At 39.8% G+C, this 9,359-nt stretch overlaps 2 long non-coding RNA genes across 2 annotated transcripts; both read left to right on the top strand.

The window, feature by feature from the left end:
• Positions 1-1,115: 1,115 nt before the first annotated feature.
• Positions 1,116-1,592, top strand: LOC113568053 (uncharacterized). The gene is made up of 3 exons (XR_014116952.1): positions 1,116-1,245; positions 1,349-1,414; positions 1,523-1,592. It is a non-coding gene; the product is annotated as an uncharacterized LOC113568053 (long non-coding RNA).
• A 5,393-nt stretch (positions 1,593-6,985) lies between these two features.
• On the top strand, positions 6,986-9,139 carry LOC145651199 (uncharacterized). Its single transcript, XR_014116985.1, has 3 exons — positions 6,986-7,079; positions 7,182-7,321; positions 7,808-9,139. It is a non-coding gene; the product is annotated as an uncharacterized LOC145651199 (long non-coding RNA).
• Positions 9,140-9,359: the final 220 nt, after the last annotated feature.

The following is a 9,359-nucleotide window of genomic DNA, read 5'->3' as shown; positions in this document are numbered from 1 at the left end:
TCTTTCCATCAGTTGTAGTGCTCAAAAATCTATATAGTATTACGTTGAGTGGTGGCTCCTTTCGAAGCAAACAGTTAAACCGGTTAACGCAAAGCTAATTCAAACCGGAGTGATGTGGGAAAAACCTATCCTGTAACTATCAACCGTGCACACGGTTTGAGAGCACATGCTCTTGTTCACTATACGGCGCTGACGTAAGTGGATCACACAAAGTGCCGTCTGCAATAGGAAATAAGATTACAGGGTAGTGTGGAATCTAAGATAAGAAATAAATAAAATACACAGTACAATAGTGTGTAAGTAAAAGAAACAGAACCGAAAAAAATAAGTAATAATGAAAAATGAAATTCAATGAGAAGTTGCAGTAGGTAATAATTACCACAGATTTGAAACTTTTGAAATTATATCATGAAATGTTGGATTTGATAGTAATTTCATTTCATTTCAGAGTTAGCACTGCTTCAGAGAACCTTTCTTTATAGCCAAGCCCATTACAGTACGTCAACAATCAAATCCGTCATGTCACAGTGCTCAGCGGCGGTGCTACACGCGGACTTGTCTTTATGTTGTTCCTGTGCTGATTCTCACTAATTTGTGTTAATCCACGTCAAGTGGTGTGTGTCGTCCATTAGTGGTCAGTCACACCACTTGGAGGTTATTATCCCATTATGTTACGCTTTCTTTAATCTTGATTTGTATTCATGACTGTTGTTGTCAATGTTACGTTTTTTTTGTTTTTTTTTAATTATCATTCATTTTTGCCGTGGTTAGCACGCTTTTATGTTTGGTGTCGTTTTCGTTACTTTCATGAAACATTCTAGTTGGAGACTCGCGTTTGCTTTATTTTGTCTGCACGTTACTTCTGTTGAAGGTAATTCAAAAAGATGCAGTAAATACAAATTCCAAGATTTGTGTGTGAGAGGCGTTAGAGTTGGTCCTTGTTTTAGGCTTTGCACTCAGTATTGGCGGTGTAATTTTGTAATTCAATAATGTAAACCGTGTGCAGGCAAATAGAGGTGGAGTCAGTGGTTTTGCACTCGTTGCCAAATTTCTCCACACCCTTATAAATTAACCACATGCAGAAATAGTTTATATTTATCTTTCACTCGAGAGAACCGATTCCTCCACAACTGAAAAGACCAACTGGGGGAAAAAAATGGATTCCTGTGACTGTAACAGCAGTAAGATGATATCAAATGTTGCATTTGTTTTTTAAATCTCATGTTTATTGTAGTCTCTGATTAGGTATGTTATGGGATAAATCTGTGATTAATCCTATTTCTTTTAATCAAACTGAAATAATGATTCATTAATCATTCTATTAAACATATTTTCCATAACATTTCAGCTGGAACTTGCAGGTGTGGTGTCAACTGCAAATGCAAAAATTGCAAGTGTCCAACTTGCCAGAAAAGTATGTTCAGTTCATCTATATGTGCTCACAATATCTTCATTTGGAGTACAAGCATAAGCCTTGACCATAAGTACCTTCTCACCAATACTGCTGTTTTCTCATTCATAGGCTGCTGCTGTTGCTGTCCACCTGGGTGCAGCAAGTGTGCTTCTGGATGTGTGTGCAAGGATGAGGCCTGTGATTCTAGCTGTTGCAAGTGAACATCCACGTTTGTTTCACACACAGTGCAGCTATGTGTGTGAGAGAACCACTGTCCCATGCAGTGAGGCTTGTCGGGAGTAACAAATGGCTGGCAAACCTTTTGTCAAAACTGTCATTTACTTCTGGTTATCTTCACTCTAGTTTTCCTAGTTCTGTTAAACATAACCTTTGCAATTAATGTTGCATGACTAAACCTGTGTGGAAATGCCAATAAAACATCTGAGTATTTCCAGTGTTGCTGCATTCTGTAGTTTTCGTTTACTTCTTTCAAAAGACCTCTGATCTTAAACTCTACTTCTCCTCATGCTGTTGAATTGATGGAAAGTGTTAATTTAAATGTAAGATTGGTGATGGGCATGCACTTTACAGATGTGTCATCCTGGGGCTTTTTATCAGACCAAGTATTGCCTTAGGGGCCGGAGGCTGAGGAGGGCCAGTGATGATTATTCCATCAGAAACTCCACTGTCCACATCCACCACCTGAGATCTCTCAGACTGAATATCCTAAATCCTGTTACTTGTAGACTTGGTGGGCATAACTGTATTAAAGACAGAGCAGTAGTGTAGGACAAGAAGCTATGTAGATATTCCATTTATGTGAGAAGTCAAGGGACCAATGAACAGCCATAGCCCTGTTGGGGTGATCTAGTCCAGTTGCAAAGAGGCTGAGGGAGTTATTCACACAACAGCTTGCTATTGTTCAGTGCCACTGGTCTGTAGTTACTGATGTACAGGACTGGAATGATTGAATGTCTAATGTAGCATGGTGTCTGGATGTATTCCTGCCAGTTGTACAGTACAAGTTTTATTACTCTTTTGTGCTCCAAGAGATGCTTTGCAGCAGGGAGCCCTGCAACCACCAGAATAGGCTTGCCAGGGAGTTTAAGGGTAAAGTCATATATTTGGCATCAAAAAAGAACTTAATGTGTCGGATGACGGTGGTTGTGATCCTAATATTTGTGGTGGTCTTAATTCCCTGCCATATACTGTGGTTGTCACTGCTCTGGGTTTCAGTTTCCTTTTCTGTGAGGAAGCACAGTGCTGCTCTCTACTGTGACTTGTAACCAACTGTCACTGCCCACTGTTTTGATGTGTGCCAAGGCATGGTTTTTGGTTTGGAAATCCTTGAATGGTTGTGAACGCACTCATAGAGAGGTATATCACCCAATATAGCAACTTATGGTTTCAGTATATTCATAAATGTCAGTGGTGGCTTCCCTGTACAAAACCTCAAAACAGTGCTATAGTTTAGCCAGTGTTGGGCTATGAATGTTCTTTTTAGGGGAAGGAGATATAACAATGATATTTAGGCAACTGTGTCTCTACAGCAATTAAAATCACCAAAATAAATACTTAGCCAGACCTCCCTTATATATGGACAATACTCATCCAAAGATTTTGCACATAGTACCAATCCTGATGAGTCATTTTACAGATAATTGAGGTGGGCCCAGTAGCATCTGTAAACATGTTTAATAAATTGATGCTTTTTTACATATACTGTAATAAAGAGGCTAGATACAGGTGTGACATCTTTTAGTAGGGTTCACAGTTAAGACAAAACCAAAGCACTACACACACAGGAACAAACTGAGCAAAAGAGTTTAGGGAACAAATAGGTTAACATGCCAAACGCAGTCAGTGCTGGCCATCAAACACAGGGAACCAAGGGAGCATAAAAACAGATAAAGGAAATGGGGAAAGATTAAACAGCAAAGGTGTAGTACATAAAACATGGCACATGGATTGGTTTTCCAGTAAAGTAACACCGTTGTGTTTGATTAAAACCCAGGATGCTTGAAATAACCCTGTTCCTTGTTTGCTGTTTTACTGTATTGTTTACCTAAAATTATCAGCTCTGTGGGTGATTCTCAATATCATATAAAGATAGAGGAATATTCACAGGCAAGATGTTTAGTTCCAACCCAGCACACCTGGCTCTGACATTAAGATGCTGCTGAAGGACTTGTTTAACTGGATCAGGTGCATTAGATTACATTGGATTAAGGTTGGATATTTAGTTCCAGCCCTAATCCAAACCTAATCCATCCTAATCTAATGCACCTGATCCAATTATGCATCCTAATGTTAAAGCCAGGTGTACTGGTTTGGACCTAAACATCCAGCCTTTGATTATCGTCTAGCTTTACACGACATGATATTGGGAATCACCCATTATATATATAAATATATATATATATATATATGCACATTTTCTTCATGATTGCATATTTACTCTGCTAGCTTTTGGCTGCACGCTCATCTTCCTAATGAGGTCTTGTCACACAATCATATCCATTTAATTCCACTTCATCTCATTATTGGCTTGCGTATAGCCACATACTGTGAGAAACAAACCATCAAAGAGAGGCTGATATTGAAACAAAATTACTATTATAAAGTACTATTGTAATATGTTTGTACTAGAGGCCTACATTTTTCAAAAACCAATAGATACAATTTAATTTTAGAGTCTCTGCAGTTTTCTTTGATAATATATTTAAAAACAAACAGGGATATCATCAAGATTTACTGTCTTATCCAGTTGTGAACACTTACATGGTCAACCACATGAAAGCAAGTTTGTTTTATGCCAAAACTGGTAGAACTGGCCTACAGCTTCTACTGTCTATGACAAGCTTGTGAATCATCAGACAATGGTAGCACTACTGTTGTCAACCCACAGAACTCGCCAAAGGTTTTTATTGATTCAAACAAATATTAAAATCGAAATTGGTGTGCTAACCTATCAATCTAGTCTTAAAAGTATTTTTATCACTTCACCTATTTTACTAGTACGGTAGTTCAAAGGTGTTTAACCTTCAGGTCTTTAAATCAGAGTGAGCCTGGCAGCAGAGACATGGTGTCCAAATGGAGAAAGTAGGGAATAGTAGTCATTCTTCCCAAGAGTGTCGCCCTCTCAAAATCTCTCGAAGAGCAAGGCAAAAAATAATCTGCGACATGGCAAAGAACTCAAGAACAAGATCTAAAGAACTGCATGCTTCTCTTGCCTCAGCTCAGGGCTGTGTTCATGACTCAACCATCCAAGAAACACTGTGCAAGAATGGGATCCATAGCAGAATAGTATGGCAGAAATCTTTGCTAACCAAGAATATAAATGATCAATCTCAAGTTCCCGAAGAAACAGCTAGGTGATTCTCTTGAACAATGTGTTCTTGAATAATCTGTTAATGACATTTTAGTCTAAAAGGAAGTCTTTTGTCAAACATGGGCCCCATTATATCTGGTGAAATACTGCTTTTCAAATTGAGAGCCTCATACCACCTTTGAAATATGGCGATGGTAATGTGATGGATTGGGGATACTTCATTGCATCTGGACCTGGATGCCTTTCTATCACTGAGAATGCTCTAGGTCAAAGCCTCTTCCTTTCCAATTTGTCCAAAAGTATTGGCGATCAAATTATTGACTAAAAACAATATTGATTACAGCATTAGTTTCACCAAACAGTGTTACACACATGCACTACACTTTATCTGATTACAATGCACAAGCAATGTTTTTGCTGTGCGCATGGTTGTAGCAGATTAAATGGGTAAACAAATAAGGCAATTGAGGAGTCCACATTTTCATCTAAGCATCCTCTATTTGTTGAAATAGCTTGTGAAGCTATTGATAGCCCCTCTTCCCCCTCGATATCTTGGTCTTTGTTATGTGTGAATGCCCGTCATTCAAAGAAAATAGCTCTTTATGGCCCAACAGCAATGATGGACTCTAAATGAGGAGGGTGTTAGGGGTCTATCCAGGAACACTTCTATGTGAGTAACATGCATTTTGTGGATTGTTGTGGAAATTTACCAAAAAAAACACAATGTATTCTGGTGAACGGTTGCATGTAGATGGCTGAAAATTGGTAAGCAGGTACATATATTAACCCTAAGAAATTTTATGTTGATAGTACTGTATTTTAAGAATATTTAATGGTATCAAGTGATTTATTTGAGCATGCCAGATCAGGCCCACCCAAGGCCCGCTAGAGGGCATAGGTGCAGTAACCAGTTTTAAGAGGCAAGGGTTCCCAACTGCCCAGTGCTAGATTTGGAGCAAGAACACAAGTGTAAAAAACAGCAATACTCCAAGATCAATAACGCTGTTATCCATATTCGTTTTTGGCATCCCTCTTGAGTTTGTTGCGATAACCCCTTCCCATTTCATTAAATTTTAACCATAACAAAAGTCTGAAGCAGTTGCTATAATGACACTACCAATCTGCACCTCTCATAGCTAGCTAGCCATCAAGTTCAACACAAACATGCATTTGTTCCTACAAGATACCAAACTTGCTTTCAGTCTAGCACTAGAAACAACTCATGACTGGCCATCTCTAGTTACCTTTGGGTGAGCTTTGTTTTGCAGCCAATTATCAGTTAACTAGCTAATAACTGTATGAATTAAAAAATGAATTATTGAGCAAATTGACACATATGTGTATCCCCAAAAGAAACAAACTTGAGCACTGGTTTGGTCTGACTTTGTGAACAATTGGGCAAAGAAAGTTCAGCTCTATGTCAAAAACCAGTAGGTTGAGCTCATTAGGTTTATTTTCCTATATAGCGGCGCTTTTAACACAATTGGAGGAACATGAAAGCAGCATAAAAATGCTGTTTTAGAGCACTTAAAACAGTGTTGTAGTTTTTTTAGTTTTAAACGGACAAAATATATGTTTATTTTTAATTACGCCATAAAATATGCCACAAAAGCCACCCGAAACGTCCTATTTTATGGCGTAATAAAAAGTATCGTATTTTGCGGCGTAAAACCGTCCGCCGTTTTACAAATAAAACGCCTTTCCTTTGAGGAGAATTTTGACAACTTTGGTTTTCCATATTTATCTCGCTACGACCTCTCGCTCCTTCCCGCAAGCACATGCAAATGGTTAATTACGCAATAGGACAATTCTATAGTAGATGGTTAAATACCATATTAATGTTCATGCCCACCAATCAGCGAATAAAAATGCCTCTTTTAGATCGGCTATTGTCCGTCAAAAAAAGAAAATGAAATTGCATTTGGGAAAATGCAAAAACGGTGACGCCCTCCTGCGTTAGCTTCAAGGAAACTTCGATTTTACTGAACACTGTCTAAACTCTTTTACATCCTGACATCTATCACTAAATAAATTCAGAGAGCTAAATGGGTGATTGCCCTAGGTTCTGTAATCTGCTAAAAATTATATGGTTGTGTTAATCAGTCAGAAACTTCAGAAACATGTTTACGAAGATGAGGTCCTCTTCGCCTGTCCAATTTGTAGGCCGTAAAAGAGTAGGTTAAGACTTAGCTAAGTTATGGAGGGAGGCGTTTTGGGAAAAGGTTTGGAGGGAGGGCACGGGTTACAAAGTACGGGGCGGACGCCTTTGGTGATGAAATCTGGCGAAAGTTAGCAAGAACTGATATCTATTACCGCATCTTAAAGTCATCTCTGCTGTTTTGGAGGGTTTTTTAGGTTTGTTCGCTTGTTTGTAGATGCATAAATGCTTGTGGGTGTTTCTGTGCCGCTTTAGCTAAACTAGGCACAGGGCTTTACTGTTATTTTTGTTGCATGTAGCTTGAAGTTCGCTGTGAAGTGCATAAGCGGCTTAAAGTGCAGTTTGTGCAAAAGTGCGGGAGCGAGAAGCTGGAGCAAGCGTGTCTGTGATGCCTTAAGTGACCGCTCTGGATGTCAGCGCGGTGCTGTGATACTGAGAGGTGAGCACAGCTATTTGTTTTGATGTTACCAGTTATGCTCTGCTGTTCCCCCAGTTCTAGCAAACACACATACACACACTCAACCTCACTGATAACAGGCTATGGCAACTCACTCATGGCACACACTGTCACATGCATTTGATCAGACTCGTTAGTTCTTTCTCCTTTCTGTTACACACACGCAAGAAAACAATCTCCCACTTCTTAGATTACAATCTTGATTAGTCAGTACACTGTGAATGTAGTGGCTATACAGACGAGCATCCATCTTGTCCTCTCCCTGAAAATGCCCTGGGTCTGATCAGTTTATCATGTCTGCCTTCAACTAAAATCAGTACACTGTGAATGTAGTGGCTATACAGACGAGCATCCATCTTATCCTCTCCCTGAAAATGCCCTGGGTCTGATCAGTTTATCATGTCTGCCTTCAACTAAAATCAAGCTGCGTGTTGGTAACTAATTCACACTTCCGGGTTTGTTTCCCAGCGCGCGGAGGTGAGCGGGGTGCGTGTCCTTCTCTGAACTCTCCGACTCCGGCTTGGGGCGCTTGTTCTCTCCTCGTGCAGACGGAGGGGGTAGACGATGGAACAAGAGCAACTATGGGAGGGGCAGAAGAAAATTCCACCGTGCGCGCTGTCACATCTTCAAGGCCCTGGTCAAGGGCAAGGCCGCTTTTGCTTTGAGGTCTAAACCAGCGCTAGTCCCTCAAACTCCTCAGTGTGGCAGGAGCCAGGGATGAACGTTCTCTCTCCGCTAGCAACCAGTGGCTACGCTCGGCAACCGCTATGACCTCTCAGTGTCCTGTCACAAGCCCATGCAAGGGGGGCAAAGAAACAACTACACAACTGGGTAGTGAAATGACCAACAGCAGAGACGGATGCAGACAGTTCTGTACTTCCACACGGAATGACATAATGGTCACGTACAATTAAAATGACAAATCACAACACGTATAATAATAATTACACTAGAACAATACAAAGAGGGGAAATATTAACAGATTAATGGAAAGGGATGACATTTCTTGGGCAGGTTGGAACTTGACGGCGTGAATATAAGGTACAGTTAAATTGTCCTACTAGGTACCAAGTAATAATTTTGCTATAAAAATACACTGGAAACTTACCTAACAAAAGTTTGGATCAAAAACGTTATGTAGTCTGTACAATATATTTAACCAAGGGAGAGCTAGTGCAATAGCCAACATTTATAAACTAGGTAATTAAAATAACCTAGCTAGCCTATTATTGTTGCTTTGCTGGGTATGATCCAAAGCATGTTAACACACAATTCTCTATTAATGAACAAGAGAGGTCATTTGTAACAGAGGTGTTTGCTTTTCTCCCTCCTAATGAACAAGTTAGGCGTTTGCTAGCCAGGTCTGGTGCTTGGAACTCACTTCTCCAGCAATATTGTCTTCGATCCAGACATCACTGACAGTTTGAATCAGCTGGAAACAAGTTAACACACCGTGACATGATTATCAGGATTATGCAATGGTGCATAATGTGTGTGTGTGTGTGTGTGTGTGTGTGTGTGAGTATGTAGAGAAAGAGAAACAGCTATAGACTGCTGCCTTTTTATAGATGGATCCAGAAGTATGTTTTCATTTTCTTTGTAGACTTCTAAGAAAGCTAATAAATAAAGTTTAAAACCTAAGTCAAACCACTCAGCTAAGAAATGAATCATTTTTAAGTGAAAACAAAATAGAAAAAGGATGAGGCAAAAAGCCACACATAGTAGCTGGTTCCAGTGTGGTGGTCATCATCATCATCATCATCATAATCTTCTTCTTCTCCTTCTTGCTGAGGGTTGTGCTATTTGCTGGCTGAGAAGATCAGCCCAGATGATCTACAAAGAAAAAGCAGCAGTGAGTTGGTCCCAGCTATCCCCTACTGTTGGAGCCATCCTGGCCAACTGCACTCCACAAAACCTTAATTGTTTTGTATTGTATTCCATTAAATTCAGCAGTGATATGCATTCTCACAAAGCAGCATTACAGAGCTTAAAGTCTGCTCCTAGCAAGTCAAAGACCACA

The sequence above is a fragment of the Electrophorus electricus genome, chromosome 14 (assembly GCF_041902795.1).
Source record: "Electrophorus electricus isolate QZ-2024a chromosome 14, ASM4190279v1, whole genome shotgun sequence".
NCBI classification, from domain to species: domain Eukaryota; kingdom Metazoa; phylum Chordata; class Actinopteri; order Gymnotiformes; family Gymnotidae; genus Electrophorus; species Electrophorus electricus.
Note: the sequence above shows the minus strand (reverse complement) of the source record. Positions and strands in the feature narration are given on the sequence as shown.